We start from the raw sequence: 21,545 nt of genomic DNA on the forward strand, positions 1-21,545 counted from the left end.
AAATCTGTAGAAATTACAGTAACAGCAATTGTAGCTTTGGCTAATTACACTTGAAACTGCAAACAGATTTAGGGAAGATAACCAAGGAGGAATAGGTCCAGACTGATCAAAATGTGTGATTGTGTGAGACCCCGGCCCATAGGGTTTGCCACCTCGGAGTACTTTATCAACATATGCAGAGATTAACATTTACCTGATTCTCTTTTGTTCAATGTTTTTTCCAGCCTTTCTGAAGATATTTCAGGTTTCCCTTTTAAGAGAATAAAGTTGTTTTTAAATCATCAGTTCACTTTCATCTGCCTGCTGGTTCCCAGAAGCGTCTTCAATGACATCTCAAATCCATTTATTCTTCCTCAGCAGTGCTTTCCTGATGTTTTAAGAATCCGAATCATTGACATCCCGTTCTTGGTTTTAGGCACATATATATAGCATTCTTCTGCCACCAATCCCACTCCCCTCTAGCAGTGCTTCACCCTTGCCATTCCCAATATCCTTTGTTCCTGCCAGATTTACAGACTCACTCTGCACACCATGTTGACAATGACAGTACTGTATGTTGTGAAATTTAATGTTTTGTGGCAGCATTACAGTGCAAGACATAAAAATAATTCCCAAGTCATAACACCATTACTTGGATAAAAATAAATCCTGCTTTGACATAGCTTTCTGCTCCTAGTTTTTAAACTTGCCATTCATGATTCAGGGAATTTGACACAGCATGCAATTTCCTGATCAATTTTGTAAACTCCAACAATGTTGTTAAGAGTGTGCCAAATTTGGTGGTTACCAAATTATAAGCTCTTCAAAGCAAAGATACTCAGGAAAAAAAATTAATGAGCTAACCAATAATGCACTCTGACTAGAAAAATGTGAATTTTACTGGATTAATAATGAACAATTTGGCTTGTGAATTTGTTTTTGGAGTTGGTATAAAAGAGCCGAGGTCTGAAATGAACACTTTTCTGTGTTTGCTGTCGAGAGGGGATTGGAAGCTAATGATTTCAAGGGCAGAATAAGTGATACCCTGGAACATATCAACATTACAGAGAAGGAGATGTTGAAGATCTAGAATCGGGTTTAATATCACCAGCATATGTCGTGAAATTTGTTAACTTATTATCATGTATTGCAGTACAGTGCAATACATGATAATATAGAAAAAAAGCTAATAAATCAATTACAGTAAGTATAGATGTATATTAAATAGTTAAGTTAAAAATAGAAGTGCAAACATAGAAATAATAAAAGTGAAGTAGCGTTTATGGGTTCAATGTCCATTTAAGAATCAGGTGGTAGAGGAGAAGAAACTGTTTCTCAGATACTGAGTGTGTATCTTCAGGCTTCTGTATCTTCTTCCTGATGGTAACAATGAGAAGAGGGCATGTCCTGGGTGATGGGGGTCCTTAATGATGGACACCGCTTTTCTGAGGCATTGCTCCTTGAAGATGCTACAGAGTCCAGTACCCATGATGGAGCTGACTAATTTTACAACTTTTTGTAGCTTCTTTTGATCCTGTGCAGTAAACCACCCCCCCCCCCCCCCACCCCACAGCAGACAGTGATGCAGCCTGTCAGAATGCTCTCCATGGTACATCTGTAGAAGTTTGCAAGTGTTTCAGATGACAAACCAAATCTCAAACTCCTAATGAAATGTAGCCACTGTCTTACTTTATAGCTGCATCGATGTGTTGGGACCAGGTTAGATTCTCGGAGATCTTGACACCTAGGAATTTGAAATTTCTCACTCTTTCCATGTCTGAATTGCATAAAGGTAGAAAAATCGCTTGGATCTAATCAAGTCGATCTGACCAGTTCTATCTTTGGATTGTTTTGAAAGCAAGGGAAGAAATTGCTGGGGCCCTGGCAGAGGTTTTTGAACCTGTGCAAGTGAAGTACCAGAAGATTGGAGAATGACCATTGTTGTACTTTATTTAAGAAGTGCAGCAGTAATAAACCAATGAACATTGAACTCCAGACCTGTGAACCTTACTTCAGTGGGAAAGTCACCGGAAGAGATTCTGAGAAACATGATTTATTTGTGTTTGGAAAGGCAATGGCTGATTAGGGATAGTCAACATAGCTTTGTTCATCTCATAAATGAAATAGTTTTTAGAGAGGTGACTAAGAGGATTGATGAGGGCAGGATGGTAAACATTAATAAGACATTTGACTAGGTCCCATATGGTAGGCTGGTTTGGAAAGTTAAAACACAAAGGATACAGAGCAAGCTTGGCAGCTGAATACAAAAGTGGCTTGGAGACAGGTTTGCTTTTCAAATCGGAGGCCTATGACCAGTGGTGTACCGCAGGGTTCTCCTGTTGTTTCTCATTTACATGAAGAGTTTGGGTGAGAATGTAGACAGCATGATTAGTATCTTTATGCATGGCCCCTAAAGAGAAGGAATTATTTTTTCTAAGGTTTCAACAGGATATTGACCAAGTTAAAAAGTGGGCAATGAAAATGCGGATTGAATTTCACTTAGATGAATATGAAGTGATGCATTTTGAGGAGGTGGTGGTGGAGATGGGGATGAAGTTGCAATCAAGTTTATTGTCACATGTTTGCACTAGTGCAATGATAAACCTAGTTGCAACAGTAACACTAGAAGCAGTGTTCATGAGAGAAACATAAATTGAACAATTTTTCAAAAAAAAATTATTGTTAATCTCTAGCAATTAAGGTTATTCCAGCTGGTGCAATAGCTGAATGGTTGAAGGGAAAAAGCTTGACTTGATCCAGGGGGAGTGAAACTTAAAATTGATGCACCTCCAGCCGTGTGGTGGGGAGAGACGTGATGTATTGGGCAGAGTCCACTGCACTCTGCGTTGAATGAACAAGTCGTATATGGATATGGTATTAGTGAAAAGCAACACACAAGAAGTGCTGAAGGAACTCAGCAGGTCTGTGGAAACGAGTGAACAGCTGACATTTCTTCAGGCCTGGAAGGGGAGAAGTCAGACTAAGAAAATGGGGGAAGGGGAGAAAGAAGTACAAGATGGCAGGTGATAAGTGAAGCTGGGGGAGGGGGTGAAGAAGGGAGCTGGGAAGGTGATTGGTGAAAGAGATAAAGGGCTGGAGAATGGGGAATCTGACCTGAGAGGATTCAAGACCAAGGAAGAAAGCGAAGGAGGAGGGGCACCAGAGGGAGTTGATGAGGGGATAAGGTGAGAGAGGGGAACAGGTATGGTGAAGGAGAGGAGGAGGAGGTACAATTATCAGAAGTTCTAGAAATTGATGTTCATGCCATCAGGTTGGAGGCTACCCAGACAGAATATAAGGTGTTGCTCCTCCAACCTGAGTGGCCTCATCCTGGAGTAGAGGCAGCCATGGACCAACATGACAGAATAGGAATGGGAGGTCAAATTGAAATGGGTGGCCATCAGGAAATCCCACTTTTCCTGGCAGATGGAGCGACGGTGCTCAACGAAGCAGTCTCCCAATGTACGTTGGGTCTCACCGATAGACAGGAGGCCACACCAGGAGCACTGGATACAGCAGATGACCCTAACAGACTCACAGGTGAAGTGTTTCCTCACCTGGATTTGACTTCCCATTTCCATTCTGATGTCAGTCCATGGCCTCCACTACTCCAGGATGAGACCACACACAGACTGAAGGAACAGCACCTTATATTCTGCCAGGGTAGCCCCCAACCTGATGGCATGAACATCGATTTGCCAAACTTCTGGTAGTTGCTCTCCTTCACCTTTTCTCCTTTTGCTTCTCTCTCACACCTTCTCACCTGCCCATCACCTCTCTCTGGTGCTCCTCCCACTTCCCTTTCTTCCACCGCCTTCTGTCCTCTCGTATAAGATTCCCCCTTCTCCAGCCCTTTATCTCTTTCACCAATCAACTTCCCAGCAGTGTATTTCACCCCTCCCTTTCTACCAGTTTCACCCATCACCTACTACTTTGTACTTCCTCTCTCCCCGTCCCCCAACCTTGTTTGGACTTTTTCCCTTCCATTCCAGTCCTGACGAAGGGTCTTGGCTCGAAATGGTGACTGTTAGCAGGCCAGGCAACATTGATGGAAAAGAGCAGAGTTCCTCCAGCATTTTGTGTGTGTTGCTTTGGGTTTTCCAGCACCTGCAGATTTTCTTGTGTTTGATATTAATATAGTTATGATGGTCAGCGTAGGTGTAGTTGGCAAAGGGGCCTGTTTCAATGTTGTGCAACTTTATGACTTTAAAACCATCACTTTTAATTCAGTAGCTTGCTCTCTGTAAGCCCTATAAAATGCAGCAATTGTGGCTTTCTGAAACTTCTGACTGGTTCAGGCTCAAGATGAACACCACAGAGATAAATGAAATCCTCGGATGCTTTTCAGTGGATTCATGCAAATGAATCTCGTGTTACACAAGTTAATCAAGCAGGTAGCTTCAGCCAGAACAGAAATGGCATGAATAGACTGGGAAAGCCATTGAGGAAGTGTGCATAATAAACAAAGATTGCTTTGAATGCATGCATGTCCCTTTGTTGACAATGCACGATTACTTGGTCTGTGATGACTCCCATTATAATATAAAACTCAAGCTGATTTAGAATGCTTGTTCTGGGAGCCTGGTGATAGGTAAGCGGATGGTGTGAATTTGTCCACTGGAGCTGGTTGAATTGATCAATTGTGACCTGGGAGACGACGCTGAGATTTTTTTTCCCAATGGATTTGCAAAGGCTATGCTGATGGTAGATCTCTTTCGAGGTTCATACTGTAGTCAGAACTTCTGGAAGTGCAGAGGTTGCTGCTGTTCCAGTGACCAAGAGCATAGTGCTGGCTCTGAGAGCCTGATTTCCATCTTCAAACATATTATGACTCTGCTGGTACACCAGAGGTTTTGGTGAAATTCATCACCAGTGTTTGTCTTTATTGCCAAGACAAGGAAATTGTTCATTATTCTCTGGAGTTTCATCAGAATCTGAATTGTTGTTGGCATTTTGTGATGGGTTGATTAGTTTAGCACTTTAATTTTCTGGATACCTTGAATATGGTTAATTCTCAAGTATGTATCAGTGTGGATACATAACTTGGAGATCCATCTCTGAGTATGCACTGATTTAATGAGTGATGACTGGAGTAGGCATGTTCTTGGTCTTGTACTCATGGTAACGAGATGAATTTGTCCAGTGACCTTGTTAAAGCTGAATATGACATTGCAGTGAGGAGACTGAGAGAAAGGTTGATTAATCCCAACCTGCACTGGGATTTGGCTTGTGACCTTTAGGTTAGGATCACTGCTGTAAAGAATACGATTGCCTAAATCAGATGTTAAGATTTCTTCGACTGCTTCATGCATCGGATAACAGTAGAAAAAGTAGGTAAAGAGGAACAGTTGATCATGATTTGACAGAATAATTTCAACAATTTTTTCTTGCCACCTAAAGATAAAGCTCCAGATTTGATCCTAGGAAATCATATTTTGAAGATCAGCGTTACCTGGCGAATTAAGCAGGCAGAAGATTTAGAGACTGAATCGGATGCAAGTCAGAGGCCATCACTTCCAACAAAGCAAAATTTAACATCATGAATGGCTGTGATGCTTCACTCCCAGGTGAGCTCAATCTGTTTTGAAAGAGAGGATAAAGCTACACATATGTAGCATCTGGTGTTATCCGTTCACTCTTTCTTCAGTGACGGAGACAGCAATACACCGTTCAGAGCCATGGAGTCATGTACCAGGAAACAGGCCTTTTGTTCCAACTGTTCCATGCTGCCCAAGATGCCCATCCAAACTAGTCCCATTTGCCTGCACTTATCCCTTATCTTTAAAAATGGATGCTGCCCTTGAGGCATCGCCTTTTGAAGGTATCCTCAAAGCTGGGGAGGCTATTGCCCAGGATGGAGCTGGGTGAGTTTACAACTTTCTACAGCTTCTTCCAGTCCTGTGCAGTGGCCCCTCCATACCAGACGGTGATGCAACCAGTTAGAATGCTCTCCGCAGCACTTGACTCTGATTTGCCTCGATTACTCCTGTACCATGACAGTTAAATCTTACTCCTCTAAGAACTGTAGTGCTTAGTCTTTTCTGTGCTGGAACTGTGCCATGCAGTCCAAGTTGTGCATTTATATAGGTAACTCATTGCGACTACTCAAAAGCTGACTGAATATCAAACGCCTACCCAAGAAGGAAATCTGGTTCATCAACAGCAGGTGATCACAGAGCAACATTGTCCTATCTGTATCTCTGTTGCAACTTGCAAAGAGCCAACGACAGTGGTTGAGAACAAATAGGCATTGCTGGTGTTGTTGACATATATGGTCAGTCCAACATTCCTGAGCGCAGCAGGTCGTTCAGCAAATGAAAGTTGATGAAGGCAATTTTCCTCTCAGATGCCCCAAGGTGTATTGTCCTCTATAAGGAGATGGTTTGGATGCAGGCTTCTAAAAGCTCTCTTATTGTCCTCTTCTCCCTGAAGGACTCCCCTTCATGAACAGAGGATTTGCATGTTACAAGTACATGGGGATGGCCAATGCCTGGATGTGAAATTTAGCAAAAAAAGAGTAGTAGAGCAGGGTTGGTGCTAAAATTGACTTTCCTCTGATCTGTGTTTAAATCAAAGGCCTTATGATCACTCACCTTATTTATAATACTACATATTTCACTGCCACATATATAATAATAATAAGTACTTTATTGATCTCGAGTGAGAAATTATTTTGTTACAGCAACAACATTTAAAAGCACACAGCCATAATGATAATAAATATTAATTAATAATAAAGTGCTGAATAATATACACAATGATAATTTACCAATGTGAAATAATGCATGAAATAATAAAACCGCGACTATTGTACTCTGATGTTTGTTCTCCTGTTGTGGAGATGAACTGTTGTATAAGCTTATTGCATCTGGTAGGAAAGATTTTCTGTAACGATCCTTGTGACAGCAGAGCTGAGTGAATCTGTTCAAAAAGGTGCTCCACTGCTTATTCAGTAGGTCGTGGAAAGGATGTGCCTGATTGTCAATAATGGATAGCAGTTTGCTAAGAGATCTCCTCTCCACCACTAACTCAAAAGTCCGGGTTGTAAGGACGGATCCAGCCTGTTTGATGAGTTTATTTAGTCCTTTTGCATCACCAGCGCCAATGCTGCTCCCCCAACGTAAAGCCGCAAAGAAGACTGCACTCACTATAACAGACTGGTAAAAGATCTCCAACACCCTGCTGCACTCATTGAAGGATCTCAGCTTCCTTAGAAAATAGAATCTGCTCATCCCCTTCTTGTAAACAGCCTTGGTGTTGGTTTTCCAGTCAAGTCTGTTGTCGAGGTGAACACCCAAGTATTTGTATTCCTCCTCCACCGCAACTTCTTCTCTCAGAATGTATACAGGACACAGCACAGTCCTCTTCCTCCTAAAATCAGTCGCGAGTTCCCTGGTTTTGGCCACATTAAGCAGGTAATAGTAAAATAATGATGGGAAGTCCAGTGTAAAATAGGATCTACCTGGGAAGCTGAAGGAACAGTGTATGCTGAAACCTACAAGATCCACCAGCAAATGCAAGCTTCATTTAAAATTCATTAATTAGCCCTTTCTAAAATTTATTATTTGCATGATTTGTCATTTTTTTACACAGTGAATGTTTGTCAGTCCTTGTTATGTATAGTTTTTGTAAATTCTATTGTATTTCTTTAATTTCCTGTAAATGCCTCAAAGACAAGGTAGTATATGGTGACATAGATGTACTTCGACAATAAATTTATTTTAAACTCGAACTTTGAACAACCTCACTGAAGGTGGTGAGTAAATTCAGCATTCTGCCCTGGGACTGAGTCTGAAGGTACTCTCCACTTTATTTGCAGGTGGATTTTAATTCCCTGAATCTTTTTAATGTATTTAATTTCCGTTGTCTGACTGAAATGATCATTCTTAGTTAATCATCTGTTTTTGTTTTCAAATCGTTTACAGATTATTTAACCAAGGAGTCGACTCAGTGCTTGGAGAAGCCTTTAGTTAATTCTCTTTGCTTGCTTTTCTTTAATCCAAAATCCAGTAAAATACTGGTTTATTTTTCCGTACGCTGTGAGATCAGGCCAATGACATCTTCTGCCTGTTCTCTAAATGTTCTGAGAGGTTTGCCAGCAATTTCTGCTATGTTTTTTAGAAGACTTTCAGTGCTCCACGGTCCATAAACCTTTTGGGTTACTATTATGCAAGTTTATCTCAGTTTTGGAGAGCAAGAAACTGCAGCTTTCTATGACGCTGAGAGAAGGACAGCTTTATACTCTGTGTCTTTATATTGTCTTTACATTTTCTTACTGAGTTCCCTTAACTAGAGGCACCATAATATTTTAATTAATCAGAAGTGAAGCTGGCATCAGACCGAGACCTGAGGTCTGCAATTGATACGTTGTCCATCATATTTGACTTGGTTGAGAAATGCTTCTGCATGCCTGAAGAGATTTTGCTGTACATGGCAATCACGTGGCATGAACTACACTAAAAAAAACCTCCTGATCAAATCCAAACGAGGCCAGCCACATTAAAATCTATAGCTCCCAGTGAATATACTCTGCTAGGCTCCTGCTTAATATCGCTGAAGGACATTGATTTATTGCAGCTTGAACAAAGTATTTCTCAGAGTTTCACAGAGGGATAAAGGTGCTTTTATATAATAAGTATAGATATGAAATAGTTTCCAAGGAAAATAAAATCTCAACCATCTGTTTCTCAATAGAATAAATTTACAAACACTTTTTGCTCCTTTCCTCTGACAGCTCTGACACTGCTGTGCTGTGATGTAAATTAGGCTCTTTTGTTGTCTTGACAGCAGGAAATTTCTTCACTGCCTTAGCTGGTGTGCAGTAGTCCAGCTTGCAACATAATGAGCATGTATCTGACTGCACGGGCAGACTCTGCACTTCACTGAACCGCCTCTACCAGGGATGAATTTGCTGTTACAGTGTAAGAAGGGGAATATCTAAACTATGGACAACGAAGGTATTTTTCTTGAGGGAGCTTACATTAGGCAGCTTGCACAGACCACAACATTCTTGTAATGTAATTGGCTTAAGAGGAACAGCAATGTACCACGCACAACCCCAAGATCCATTTTGTTGCTGGCAATCATAGTGAATGCAGAATAAAAACACAACAGAATCAATGGAAGACCACATCCAACGGCACGGACAGCAACAAAAGTAAACAATGAACAGTTCAAATATGAAAAAAGGGGAAAAAGAAAATAATAATAAATAAATAAGCAATTAATATTGAGAGCTTGAGATAAAGAGCCCTTGGAAGTGAGTCAGGTTCAGTGGGAGCAGTTCAATGATGGGGACAGTGTAGTTATGCCCTCTAGATCAAGAGCCAGATGATTGAAGGGTAACGACAGTTCTTGAAACTTACGGTGTGGATTTTGGGGCTCCTGTACCACCTTCCTGATGGCAGCAGCGAGAGGAGAGCATGGTCTGGATGGTGGGGGGTCCCAGGTGATGGATGCTGCTTTCCTGCACTAGTGCTCCATGTAGATATGCTCATGGTGGGGGAAAGATCTGAGCCATATCCAGTATTTTCCATACAAGAGCATTGGTGTTCCATACCAGGCTGTGATGCAACTAGTCAATATACTCAAGTCTGAGGATTCAGTAAGATAGGAACATAGGTTCCAGGCTATGCATGAGCTTAGAGCATATGGAAAAATCTAATGCTCGTCAAGTAAATTGTGAATACTATTGTGCACTACTGTTGAATAATTCTAAAGAGCTGCCTGTTGGTAAGTTCAATGATCCTTCACTGTCTGATTGTCAGTTGCCTCTCCACTGCAGTGCTTATTTTGTTAATTGAAACAAATCCAAAAGTCTGCAGAAATGAGAAGTTACTACAAATACTCAGCAGTTCTGGAAAATTCTGTGGAGAGAGTGAAAAAATTCAAAGGAAGGAAGTCCTTGAAAAGTTCTTCACAACAAATGTCAGAATTTTTCCAGCACTTTGTAGTTCTGTTTTAACTTTGTTCCTGACCTAGTCACAGGCAATGAATCGTCATTGAAGCAAAGTTAAACTCTATTATTTATATTTGAAACAGAATGAATAGAAGGACAATTTCTTCCTATTATACTTAAATAAGAACGTCAGATAATTATTCAATGAAATAAATCACCTGAAATGAAACGTGGGACAAAGTATGATTCCACTGACAAGATATTTAAAGGAATGCAGAATCAGAGTCAAGTTTATTTCACTAACGCATCATGAAATTTATTGTTCTATGGCAGCAATAGGTGCAAGATATAAAAATCACTATAAGTTACCAAAAAAAAAAGTGAAGAAGAAGAATAGTGAGGTAGTGTTCATGGACCATTTAGAAATCTGATGGTGGAGGGGAAGAAGTTGTTCCTAAAACATTGAGTGTGCGTCTTCAGGCTCCAGTATCTCCTCCCTGATAAGATGAGGTTATGTCCCAGTTAGAGAGATTTCTTAATGACGGGTGCTGGTTTCTTGAGACACCATTTCTTGAAGATGTCCTTGATGGTGGGAGGGTTGTGCCCATGTTGGAATGGACTTAGCCCCAGACGTAAGCTCTATACATCACACTTCACGGCATCCTTGAGATCCAGTCTCGGTCCCCTGGCAACTATGTTCCATGACATCAGATTTTGTTGTTAACAAAAAAGTGGAAGTCGCTCATTCTTGAGGGGATACTTTCTGTTCAGTGCATGTTCCAAATTGCTCAAGGTGTTTAGTGGTCTGGATGCCATATTATACTGTACCTGGCCACCTTTAAGGGCACCCAGTTCATGCTTGTTTTCTTTTATTGATTTATTCACAGGGTGCGGATATCATTTGTAATATTGGCATTTATTTTCTCCTCTCCTGTTTGTTCTGTTAAAAGTGAGCTACTGAAGCGGGTCTGAACTCAAATAAACAGCACGCTGAGCGAGGCAGGCTAATCCCCTCACCTGATGGGATTTTACTGTAACCAGACTTCGGCTGGATTTATTTTTGTGTTTATTTTCCCTCTGATTCTTTTGTTTTATTACTTGAATGTAATTCATCTGACCACCCACTACGGTGAGATTCAACCCCATGGCTCTGATCAATGGTCCAGATCTCAATGGCTATTAATCCAACAAGCTGACCATCAACTCACATGTAAAGCCCTGGCAAGCGAGTCTTTAGTACTCTGTTGGCTGATATCCATTTTGGATCACATGTCTTATGTGTGGAATTGTTAAAAAATTGTTCTTGGCAATAACAATTCATTGTTGGATTGATGCTAAATTAGCTTTGTCTTAGTGACAGAAACTCAAAATGAATGGAAATGGAGTGTGGTTTCATGCCTTCCCATCATAGCCTCACAGTGCGTTTCCATTTAGCCATTGTGATAAAAGATTGGGGAATCTTGTAACGCACTATTGGGAAGCACAGTCATTGCTTTCAAATTTAACATTTGAGTTATTGTTAAAGTCACATGTAAATATTGAGTGACTGCGAGGGTAAATAGCATTTTGCTTTGTATTGCATTCAAGAGAGTGGTTTTAAACATCTCAGAGATGGAAAGCAGTTTCATATCAAATAACTGGCAACACTTAACAGAGCCAAGTCAGGGTGTAGAGTCAAAGTTCAAAGTACATTTAAATGTAACTTAAATTAAAAGTCTTCTTTCTGTTTCTTAGCTTTATATGTTTTCCTGTCGTGGGATGGCTGTGGATAGAGATGCACTTGCATAGGTTTTAGATACTCAAGGTTTTCTTTATCACTGGATAAGTTATTCACGGTGATATGTTTGGAGAGAGGAAGGTGGGCAGTTGTGTGAGCAACTTCTCAGACACTAAGGAATTTAGTTGTTTATACTTTGCTCTTCTCTGCTTTGTGTCTGTTTCCCACCACGCATTACACATCTTGCTTTATGTAAATATTTCTCTTCTGGATAATGTCTGATTTCATTGTTTAACTGGTAAAGGAACCTGGAACATTTTATGTTGTGTTTGATATCTAGTTACTGCAAGAATTAAGTTATAAAATCTTATCTTTAAGGAGATCAACCCAACAGACGCGTGCTTCTGTTAGTGATGATCTTTTCTCAATGACAAGTGGACAAATGCTTTGAAACTTGCTCATGATTTGGTTTGTTTGGCATCATTTATTAAAATGAATGTCAGGAGTTCCATCAAATATTTAGCTAATAATCTCTGAGGAGTTAAAGACATACATGGAGTCTACAAATTCCTGGGAACAAATTAATCCAGTTAAAATGACTTTACAAAGGCCTATGTATTTCATAATAATTCTATTAATTCTATTATCGGTTGTACATATTTTAAAAAAAACACAATAGGGTAGATTTTCCAAGTTATATATGAGTATGTATCGGAAAATTACAAACTACAGGCACAGGTTAACCCCAGTAATGAATGACATACTTGGAAGAACAAAGCTGATTTTGACTGATGGTCCTAAATTTGCTTTTGGATGTAAAGCACAAAAGGAGGACCAAGGACTAAGGAAAGAATAGGCTTCATTAGGGACCAAAAGGTTATCTGCGTGTGGAAGTGGAACATGCAGGTGTCATTCTTACTGAATATTTTATGACTCTCTTTACTAAGTAAGGAGGCATTATGCCATGCTGTAGTTATGGCAGAAAGTGTGAAATGGTAGTTAGAATAAAGATAGAGAAAAAATTATTACAAGATTTAGCAAATTTGAAATGAAAAAATCATCTGGCCCAAATTAAATAAATGTCAGGCTGATAAGACAAAGTGGAAAATTGTAGAGGCTCTCCTGCAACTTTTTAATGCACCATGTCTACAGATTTACACCAGATAATTCGAGGATTGTTCATGTGTATTGTTGGTCAGATTAAAAGGAGTAAACAGAACAACTAAAGTCCACTAGTGGGCAAATTATTGAAATCCATTCTACAGCACAGACTGAGCCTTCATTTAAAAAGGCACAGAGTAGTCGGGGCAGTTAATTATGGGATTATTATTAAGAGATTGGAGATGAAAGCAATAATTGTCTGTGTGGTGGACAGAGAGGGAACAGTGGGAGAGGGGGATGCAATTAAACATGCAGAGAGCTTCACTGGCCCTCAAGTTATTCCAGAGATGTGTGAGTTAATGTGTTTAGGGAGATGTGGCAAGGTGAAGCAATATACAATAAATTGAACAATTTGAGTGGATTGGCAGAACAGGGAGAATAGCTATCCACATGTCCTAAATGAGCAGGTCAGTTAGATAGTTTAAAAGTTAAAACAGTGCTTTCTTGTACTAGCTGACACACAGAATATAAGAGCTGGTAGGTTGTGCTAGAACTGTAGAGGATATTAACTGGTACAGTTTGGGATTTGGTTACTATGCCCTGGGGAAAATGAGATGAAGTGGATTTGGTAATGGGAGAAATTTGGAGAATGGGCAAAGAAATGGCAGATGGAATACGGTGTTGGGAAGTGTATGACCATGCAGTTTGGTAGAAGAAATGAAAGAGTTGACTATTTTTTAAATGAAGAGAAAATACAAAAAAAAACCTGAGGTGCAAAGGGACTTGGGAGGCCTTGTGCAGGATTCCCTAAAGGTTAATTTGCAGGTTGAGTCAGTGGTGAGGAAGGCAAATGCAATGCTAGCATTCATTTCAAGAGGACTAGAATATAAAAGCAAGAATGTAATGTTGAAACTTTATAAAGTACCGGTGAGGCCTCACTTGGAGTATTGTGAGCTGGTAAAGGATGTGCTGAGAGGGTTCAAAGGCAATTCTCAAAAGTGATTCCAGGATTGAATGGTTTGTCATGTGAAGAGTGTTTGATGGCTCTGGGCCTGTATTCACTGGAATTCAAAAGAATGAGGAGGAAATCTGATTGAAACCTGTCGAATGGTGAAAGGCCTTGGTAGCGTGATGTGAAGAGGATGTTTCCTGTGGTGGGAGAGTCTAAGACCAGAGGGCACAGCATCTGAATAGAGGGGCGTCCTTTTTGAATGGAGATGAGGATGAATTTCTTTAGCCAAAGAGTGGTGAATCTGTGGAATTCTTTTCCACGGGCAGCTGTGGAGTCCAAGGTTACCCATAGCCATCTATTTTTCTGAGCTCCATAAAACTGTCCAGGAATCTCTTAAAAGACCCTATGATATCTGCCTCCACCACCATCACTGGCAGCTCATTCCACGCACTCACCACTCTCAGTGTAAAAAAAAGTTACTCCTGACATCTCTGTACCTACTTCCAAGTACCTTAAAACTGTGCCCTCTCATGTTAGCCATTTCAGCCCTGGGGAAAAGCCACTGACTATCCACATGATCAATGCCTTTCATCATCTTATACTCCTCTATCAGGTTGCCTCTCATCCTCTGTCGCTCCAAGGAAATAAGGCCGAGTTCACTCAACCAAGGCAGGAGATTGGGGCTGAGAGGAAAATTGGATCAGCCATGATGAAGTGGCAAGAGCAGACTTAATGGGCCTAATGGCCTAACTCTGCCCCTACATCTTATGGTCTTATGGTCCAGAAGGGATTCACAGAGATAATGCTATAAAGAAAACAAATAGATACAAGGTTAGATAAACTAGAGTTGCTTTCCTGGGAACAGACTATGTTGAGAGGAGATTTAGTTGAAGTGTATAATATTTTCAGGCATTTTGATACAGTAGACAGGCCAGACCATGTTCCCTTAGCTGAAGGCCAGAAAACTAGGAGGCATTGATTTAAGTTAACTGGTAGAAAATTAGAAGGAAGGTGGGGTTTTCTTTGGGCCAAGTGGTGATAGAGACTTAAACTCACTAGTTGTATTGGTAGTAGAGGTAAAGACCCTCATCACATTTAAAAAAAATACTTGTATGTGTGCTTAAAGAGTAAGCTGGGTAGCCCTGTGTTGATCAGCACTAACAAGTGAGCTATCCTGTTTTGATAACATTTCTATACTTCTGAGATTGTGTGCTTTTTCTCAAACCTAGTTTTCCAATGCAACATTACTCTTGTGAGTCAATCTAACTGCTGGTACAAATTTTCAGCCAAAACATGCCTCTCAGCATAATCAGTCATTTACTTCTGATTTTAAGCTTTGCCTAAAAATTAACTGTGGATTTCCATTAAAACTCTCCTGTTGTTTTGTACTTGCATTTATTCTGAGGCCTCACTCTGGTACCAAAGCAGTTTTCACTCAAGTGAAACCTAATTACTGGGTTCTTCAAGAGCACTTTCATATAGATCTTCCCACTTCAGTGCACGGGGGCATAATGGATAAATCGGGTAAGAGATTTTTTTAAACAAGTGCTGATCCCGATGAGCTGAATAGTCTCCTTGCTATTATAAATTTACTATGATTTTCAGAGGCTTATTGTACTTACTTTAAATAATAAATACTCCTTTACAAATAATAGAATAAGACAACAATCCAATTTTGTTTTCAGAGTAATGGAATAAAGAAAAGCTGTAGTCATAATTTTTATGGAGCTGGATAATAGAGCATCAGAGGGCCAGTGTTTCCATATTTAGAGTTTAAATTGAATTTGTTCCCAGAATAGACAGGAATCACGTCCACTCAATTAAGCAAACAAGAATAAGGTGTAGCTCTATAAGTATGTTAGTTCTGAGCCTGTCACTGCCAGCTATTATATTTTCCTTCTGAAATGTTTTTACTTTGAAAAACATAGATTTTAGATCCAACCCCATCACTCTATGCCTGCCTCTTTACTCTTTATTTCTGTAACTGTTCTCTTACGTTAATACATTAAATACAACAAATCCTAAGAATTATTGGTGCTCATGAAGAGCAAAGGGAAAAGAGAAAATTGAATGATTTCTCTGACATATACGATATGATCATCAATACGTAAATGAAGTAGATTAGCATATGTCTTATTAGAGTTAAAACATTTTTTTTGTCCAGATTTGTCAACTATCTAATTCATTTAGAAAGGATTAACAAAGCTGAATTTCTACTCCCTGGCAACACAAGAGATTCTGAAGCTGCTGGAAATCTTAAACACAGACACAGAGCGCCGGGGAGCTCGGGTACACACCAGCTGCTGGAGGAATTTGGGTAGACAGAATGTTGAAGGAACCTCTACGGAGGGAGATGAAGAGTCGATGTTTTAGGCAGAGAACTGTCATCAGGACTCCTGACCTCCTCGAGCATTCTGTGTGTGTTTCTACTTTCTGACACCAGGATCTGAGGCCGGTTCAGAGTCAGAGAACTTCTGCTTAGAGAAGCAAAGCAGATCCTTGGCCCCCTTGCTAGATTACCTTCTAAAACCAGCAAACTGAATCTACGTAAGATAGTAGGACATACGAGGGGTGATTGATAAATTCGTAGCCTAAGGTAGAAGGAGTCAATTTTAGAAGACCTAGCACGTTTATTTTTCCTATATTTGTGCACTTAGTCCAGCAGTCGTGGAGCATACGGATCCCTTCTTTGTAGAAGTCGGCGTCTTGGACCTCCAGAAGTGGTCCACAGCATGGGGTGATTGATAAATTCATGGCCTAGGATAGAAGGAGATGAGTTATTAACTTCGAACTTCCTGCATAATCACTCAAAGAGTTGAACTGCATGTGCAGGTAACAAGAGTTGTTTAACTCATATCCTTCTACCTTAGGCCACGAACTAGCAATCAAGTTTTTTCTAACATTCCATCCTGGCTAATTTATTGTCCCTCTTATTCCTGTTTTCCCTATAACCTTTGATGTCCTTACAAATCAAGAACTATCAGCCTCTGCTCTAAACATACCCAAAGACTTCCACAGCCATCAGTGGCAATGAATTCCACAGATACACTAGCCGCTGGCTGAAGAAATTCCTCCACATCAGATAGTGCCATTTCTTACACACACTCAAAAACCTCCTCAGCCATTCACTGACATGAGTGCTCTTGTACAGGTAAAAGTATAAGGAAGACATGCAGGGTAGGCTTTTCTACACAGGTAGTGGCGGGTGCAGAAATTGGCTGCCAGGGATGGTGGTACAAAGAGATGCCTTTACATAGACACAGGAATATGCAGGGGCTGGAGGGATATGGACCATGTGCAGGCAGAAGGGATATACTTCCCTTTGGTATGGTGTGCTGCACAGACGTGGTGGGCCAGAGGGCTTTTTCCTGGTCTGTGCTGTTCTGCGTATTTAAGCCAATAATGGCTACTAGGTGAGAAAGATTTCACCATCTAAACCAGAGAGAGAGAAAAAAATTTGTTTTGTTCAGCAATAGATGTAAAATGCTGGAAGAACTCAGTAAGTCAGGCAGTGTCTGTGGAAGGGAAGTTTTAGACGGCAAAGCTTCATCGGGATTCTGATGAAGGGTCTCGGCCCGATTCATAAACTGCTTATTCCCCTCCATGGAAGGTGCCTGACTTGGTGAGTTCTTCCAGCACTGTGTGGGTGTTGCCTAATCACTGGTAAATGATTTTATTTCTCCACACATGCTGAAATGCTCTGTTTTTTTTTCCAGCAGGAAAAAAGTGAAATAGCCTTACACTGGAAAATAATGGTGTGTACTTTCACCTTCACTCATTGGAATTACACCAGTTTTAAAGAGGGATCCATAGAATAAATCTGATCAAACGTTGAAATAATGACAGCTTTATCTTTTCAGAGCATTAATTTAGATCATCCAGAGATGAACAATTGAAAGATTTAATGTATAGTAACACCACCAGTATGCTTGTGGGGCTCTGATGTTCTGGGTCACAGATCAGAAGCCCAATACAACCGATAATTAAAAATAAATCATTAGTTGTTATCATATTACTGTTTTTGGGAGTTTACTGTGCTCATTTCGCTAGCTGCATTCTTTACATTGTCATTCATTTACTGTTGTAAAGCCAATTGACACACCTTGATTGAACACGGCTCCTCCTTACCACTTTGCGAGGCCACCCCAGGCACTTTCTCACTCATGTATTATAAATATTATAATGCAAATTAGGGCCTTGACTTCAATGATGGTTGGGTATAAACAAATTATGCATGAATGCTGTCTGTCATACGTATATTCAAATGACATGGTGCCCTTGAAACTGCACAGCTGAGTACAATAGGGAGGGGGGTGGGAGGGTACAACTGCTGTGTTAGAGCCACCTGGTCCAAGGCTCAGGTGATGTGGTCCTCAGGGTTCTTATGCAGAAACCTGCACACCAAACAATCAAATCTGACCGTTCCTTTGGCCTTCATTGACACTCATTTCATCACCACATTTCAATATTCAGCCACGTTGAAGTTGGACCGCTTTCAGAAGATGGACGTGAAGGGACTCTTATCTCCGTGTGAGGTGCTGGATGCCTCCTATCTTTCCTTCGCCAGCACAGAATCTGCACGTTGGCCTCCTACCACTCTTGACACTTGGGCAATCATTTTACATGTAACACACGGCATTGACCAGTTTCTATTCCATTGACATTATGTTGGTGTTTAAAATATTCAAGTTATTCAAACTCGGCTTTTCAGATTCATCCTTAGAGTATGGTGTTAGAGATGAATCAGAAGGCCATCACAGAATAAGTTAGCCTTTCTGTAAAGAGTATAATAGAGAGATTTCACTGCAAAAAGTGGAAAAATTTTCATATATAACAAGCATGCAGAAAATTTCTTTGTATAAGGAAATTTGATTATTCATATTTAACTTTTGTCCAGATGATATATTGAACTTTATCAGCAACATTAAATTTATCCACATAAAGAATTCTCCACTGTACCCAGGGCTTTTCAATCTTGGGAAAAATATGCTTGCTCTCCTTTAGTAGTGGAAATTTTGTGTGAGTTTCTCTCATGCAATATCAAGACAGCATTATATTTTCTGATCCACTGAATGCTGAGCTGAAAACTGTGACAAGGTTTATTGAGCTCGCATCAGTGATTGAGGTCTTTGTCATTAGTTTCTGTGAGATGGTGTTTATATAGAGAAAGCTTCCTGTCAATTTTACAGGGTTGTGTGATGATGCAAGTCTTGGCCTCATTTTACACTGTATGCACCTGTCTATTCTTAGTGGGTCTACTTGTAGAAATCAATGGAAGTGCTGAGATTGGAGAGCTGATCCGCATCAAGCAGACAGTTAAATGTTTGAAGTGGAACTATTTAAATTAAACTTGTTGGCGTATTGAAGCTCTACAAAGTCTAGCAGTTGGCCATAATTTACTGTTGCCATGAGGAACCAGTCAGGAGGAGTGCAAAAGATTACAAAATTCCACTCTGATTTTACCAGGGGTAAGGTAATTTTAGAAAACTTGTTACCCTTCCTGATATCAGAATCGGGTCTATTATCACCGGCATGTGACGTGAAATTTGTTAGCTTAGCAGCAGCAGTTCAATGCAATATGTAATCTAGCAGGCAGAAAAAATAAATAAAATAATAAATAAACAAGTAAATAATTACATGTATTGAATAGATTTTTTTTAATGTGCAAAAACAGAAATACTGCATATTAAAGAAGTGAGGTAGTGTCCAAAGAGTCAATGTCTATTTAGGAATCGGATGGCAGAGGGGAAGAAGCTGTTCCTGAATCACTGAGTGTGTGCCTTCAGGCTTCTGTGCCTCCTACCTGATGGTAACAGTGAGGAAAGGGCATGGCCTGGGTGCTGGAGGTCCTTAATAATGGACGCTGTCTTTCTGAGACACCACTCCCTGAAGATGTCCTGGGTACTTTGTAGGCTCGTGCCCAAGATGGAGCTGACTAGATTTACAACCTTCTGTAGCTTCTTTCAGTCCTGTGCAGTAGCCCTCCATACCAGGCAGTGATGCAGCCTGACAGAATGCTTTCCACAGTACAACTATAGAAGTTTTTGAGTGTATTTGTTGACATGCCAAATCTCTTCAAACTCCTAATAAATTATAGCTGCTGTCTTACCTTCTTTATGACTATATTGATATATTGGGACCAGGTTAGATCTTCAGAGATCTTGACACCCAGGAACTTCAAACTGCTCACTCTTTCCACTTCTGATCCCTCTGTGAGGATTGGCATGTGTTCCTTCGTCTTACCCTTCCTGAAGTCCACAATCTGCTCTTTCTTCTTACTGATGTTGAGTGCCAGGTTGTTGCTGTGGCACCACTCCACTAGTTGGCATATCTCACTCCTGTATGCCCTCTCGTCACCACCTGAGATTCTACCAAAAATGGTTGTATCATCAGCAAATTTATAGATGGTATTTGAGCTATGCCTAGCCACACAGTTGTGTATATAGAGATTAGAGCAGTGGGCTAAGCACACATTCCTGAGGTGTGCCAGTGTTGATAGTCAGCGAGGAGGATATATTATCACCAATCCGCACAGATTGTGGTCTTCCTGTTAGGAAATTGCGGATCCAATTGCAGAGTGAGGTACAGAGGCCCAGGTTCTGCAACTTCTCAGTCAGGATTGTGGGAATGATGGTATTAAATGCTGAACTATAGTCGATGAACAGCATCCTGAACGTAGGTGTTTGTGTTGTCCAGGTGATCTAAAGCTGTGTGGAGAGCCATTGAGATTGCATCTGCTGTTGACCTGTTGTGGTGACGGGCAAATTGCAACGGGTCCAGGTCCTTGCTGAGGCAGGAGTTCAGTCTGGTCATGACCAACCCCTCAAAGCATTTCATCGCTGTCAATGTGATATTCATTAAGGCAGCCCACATTATTCTTAACATTGTCGTAGCATTATCAACCTTAACCAGAGGCAAACACATGAGATTCTGCAGATTTTGGAAATCTTGAACAACACATGCAAAATGCTGGAAGAATTCAGCAAGTCAGGCAGCATCTGTGGAAGTCGAGCTTTGGGGTACAAAGCTTCATCGGGGCTCTGATAAAGAGTGTTGGCCTGTACCGTCGACTGCTTATTCCCCTTTGTAAATGCTGCCTGACTTGCTGAGTTCCTCTAGCACTTTGTGTGTGTTTCCTAACCATTGGCAATTGGTTTCATTTCTCCACACGTTGCTGAATTCTTTCTAAACCCACCAGAATGATTTGGCTTCTACCTTCCCCCTTCCCTTAAATAGTGATACCAGCAGCAAAGGGAACAGTACTACTGTCTCTTCTGACAATAACATTGGTTTGGTATTGCAGAGAATCAACAGGCAAACCTCTGGAACTTCTTATTGCCAAGCTGAAGCCTTGGATTGATACGTTTGAAGTGTTCTAAATAATTAGCAGCTCACAAGGACATCACAATAGCTCCAATTGAGAAAACACTTGCAACGCCTCTGGGACCTTCCTCACAAAAATATACTAAGTGTTTTAAGCTGCTGTCTCACTCTCTCTATAAAAAATCTGATATACTTGTTTATTTGTTTTCAGCCATTCCCCTTGAACTGTTCACTTATTTGCAACTAATATACTCCCACTCACTCGTTCCGTTTGCAATCACAGTCTGATTTACCTCCTTTGTTTATTTTTCACCCTTCTCTATTCCTACTAAACCATTTCTTTATCCTCACTGGAACTCTGATCAAATGCTCTGCATTCTCACCTGCTCTGATGTATCATCCCCATTCATGCAGTGTTTATGTTACTGTTGGAAATACTCAACCGTCCAGGCAGAGCCTCTGAAAAGAAGTTAAAAAAGAATAGTTGCCACTTCAGGTCAGAGTCTCTTAATCAGTTCCATTTCCAGCATTTTGTATTTTTATTGCAGACTGGCAAAAGTTGCCCTTTGATTGTT

This window comes from Hypanus sabinus, chromosome 13 (genome assembly GCF_030144855.1).
Source record: "Hypanus sabinus isolate sHypSab1 chromosome 13, sHypSab1.hap1, whole genome shotgun sequence".
NCBI lineage: Eukaryota > Metazoa > Chordata > Chondrichthyes > Myliobatiformes > Dasyatidae > Hypanus > Hypanus sabinus.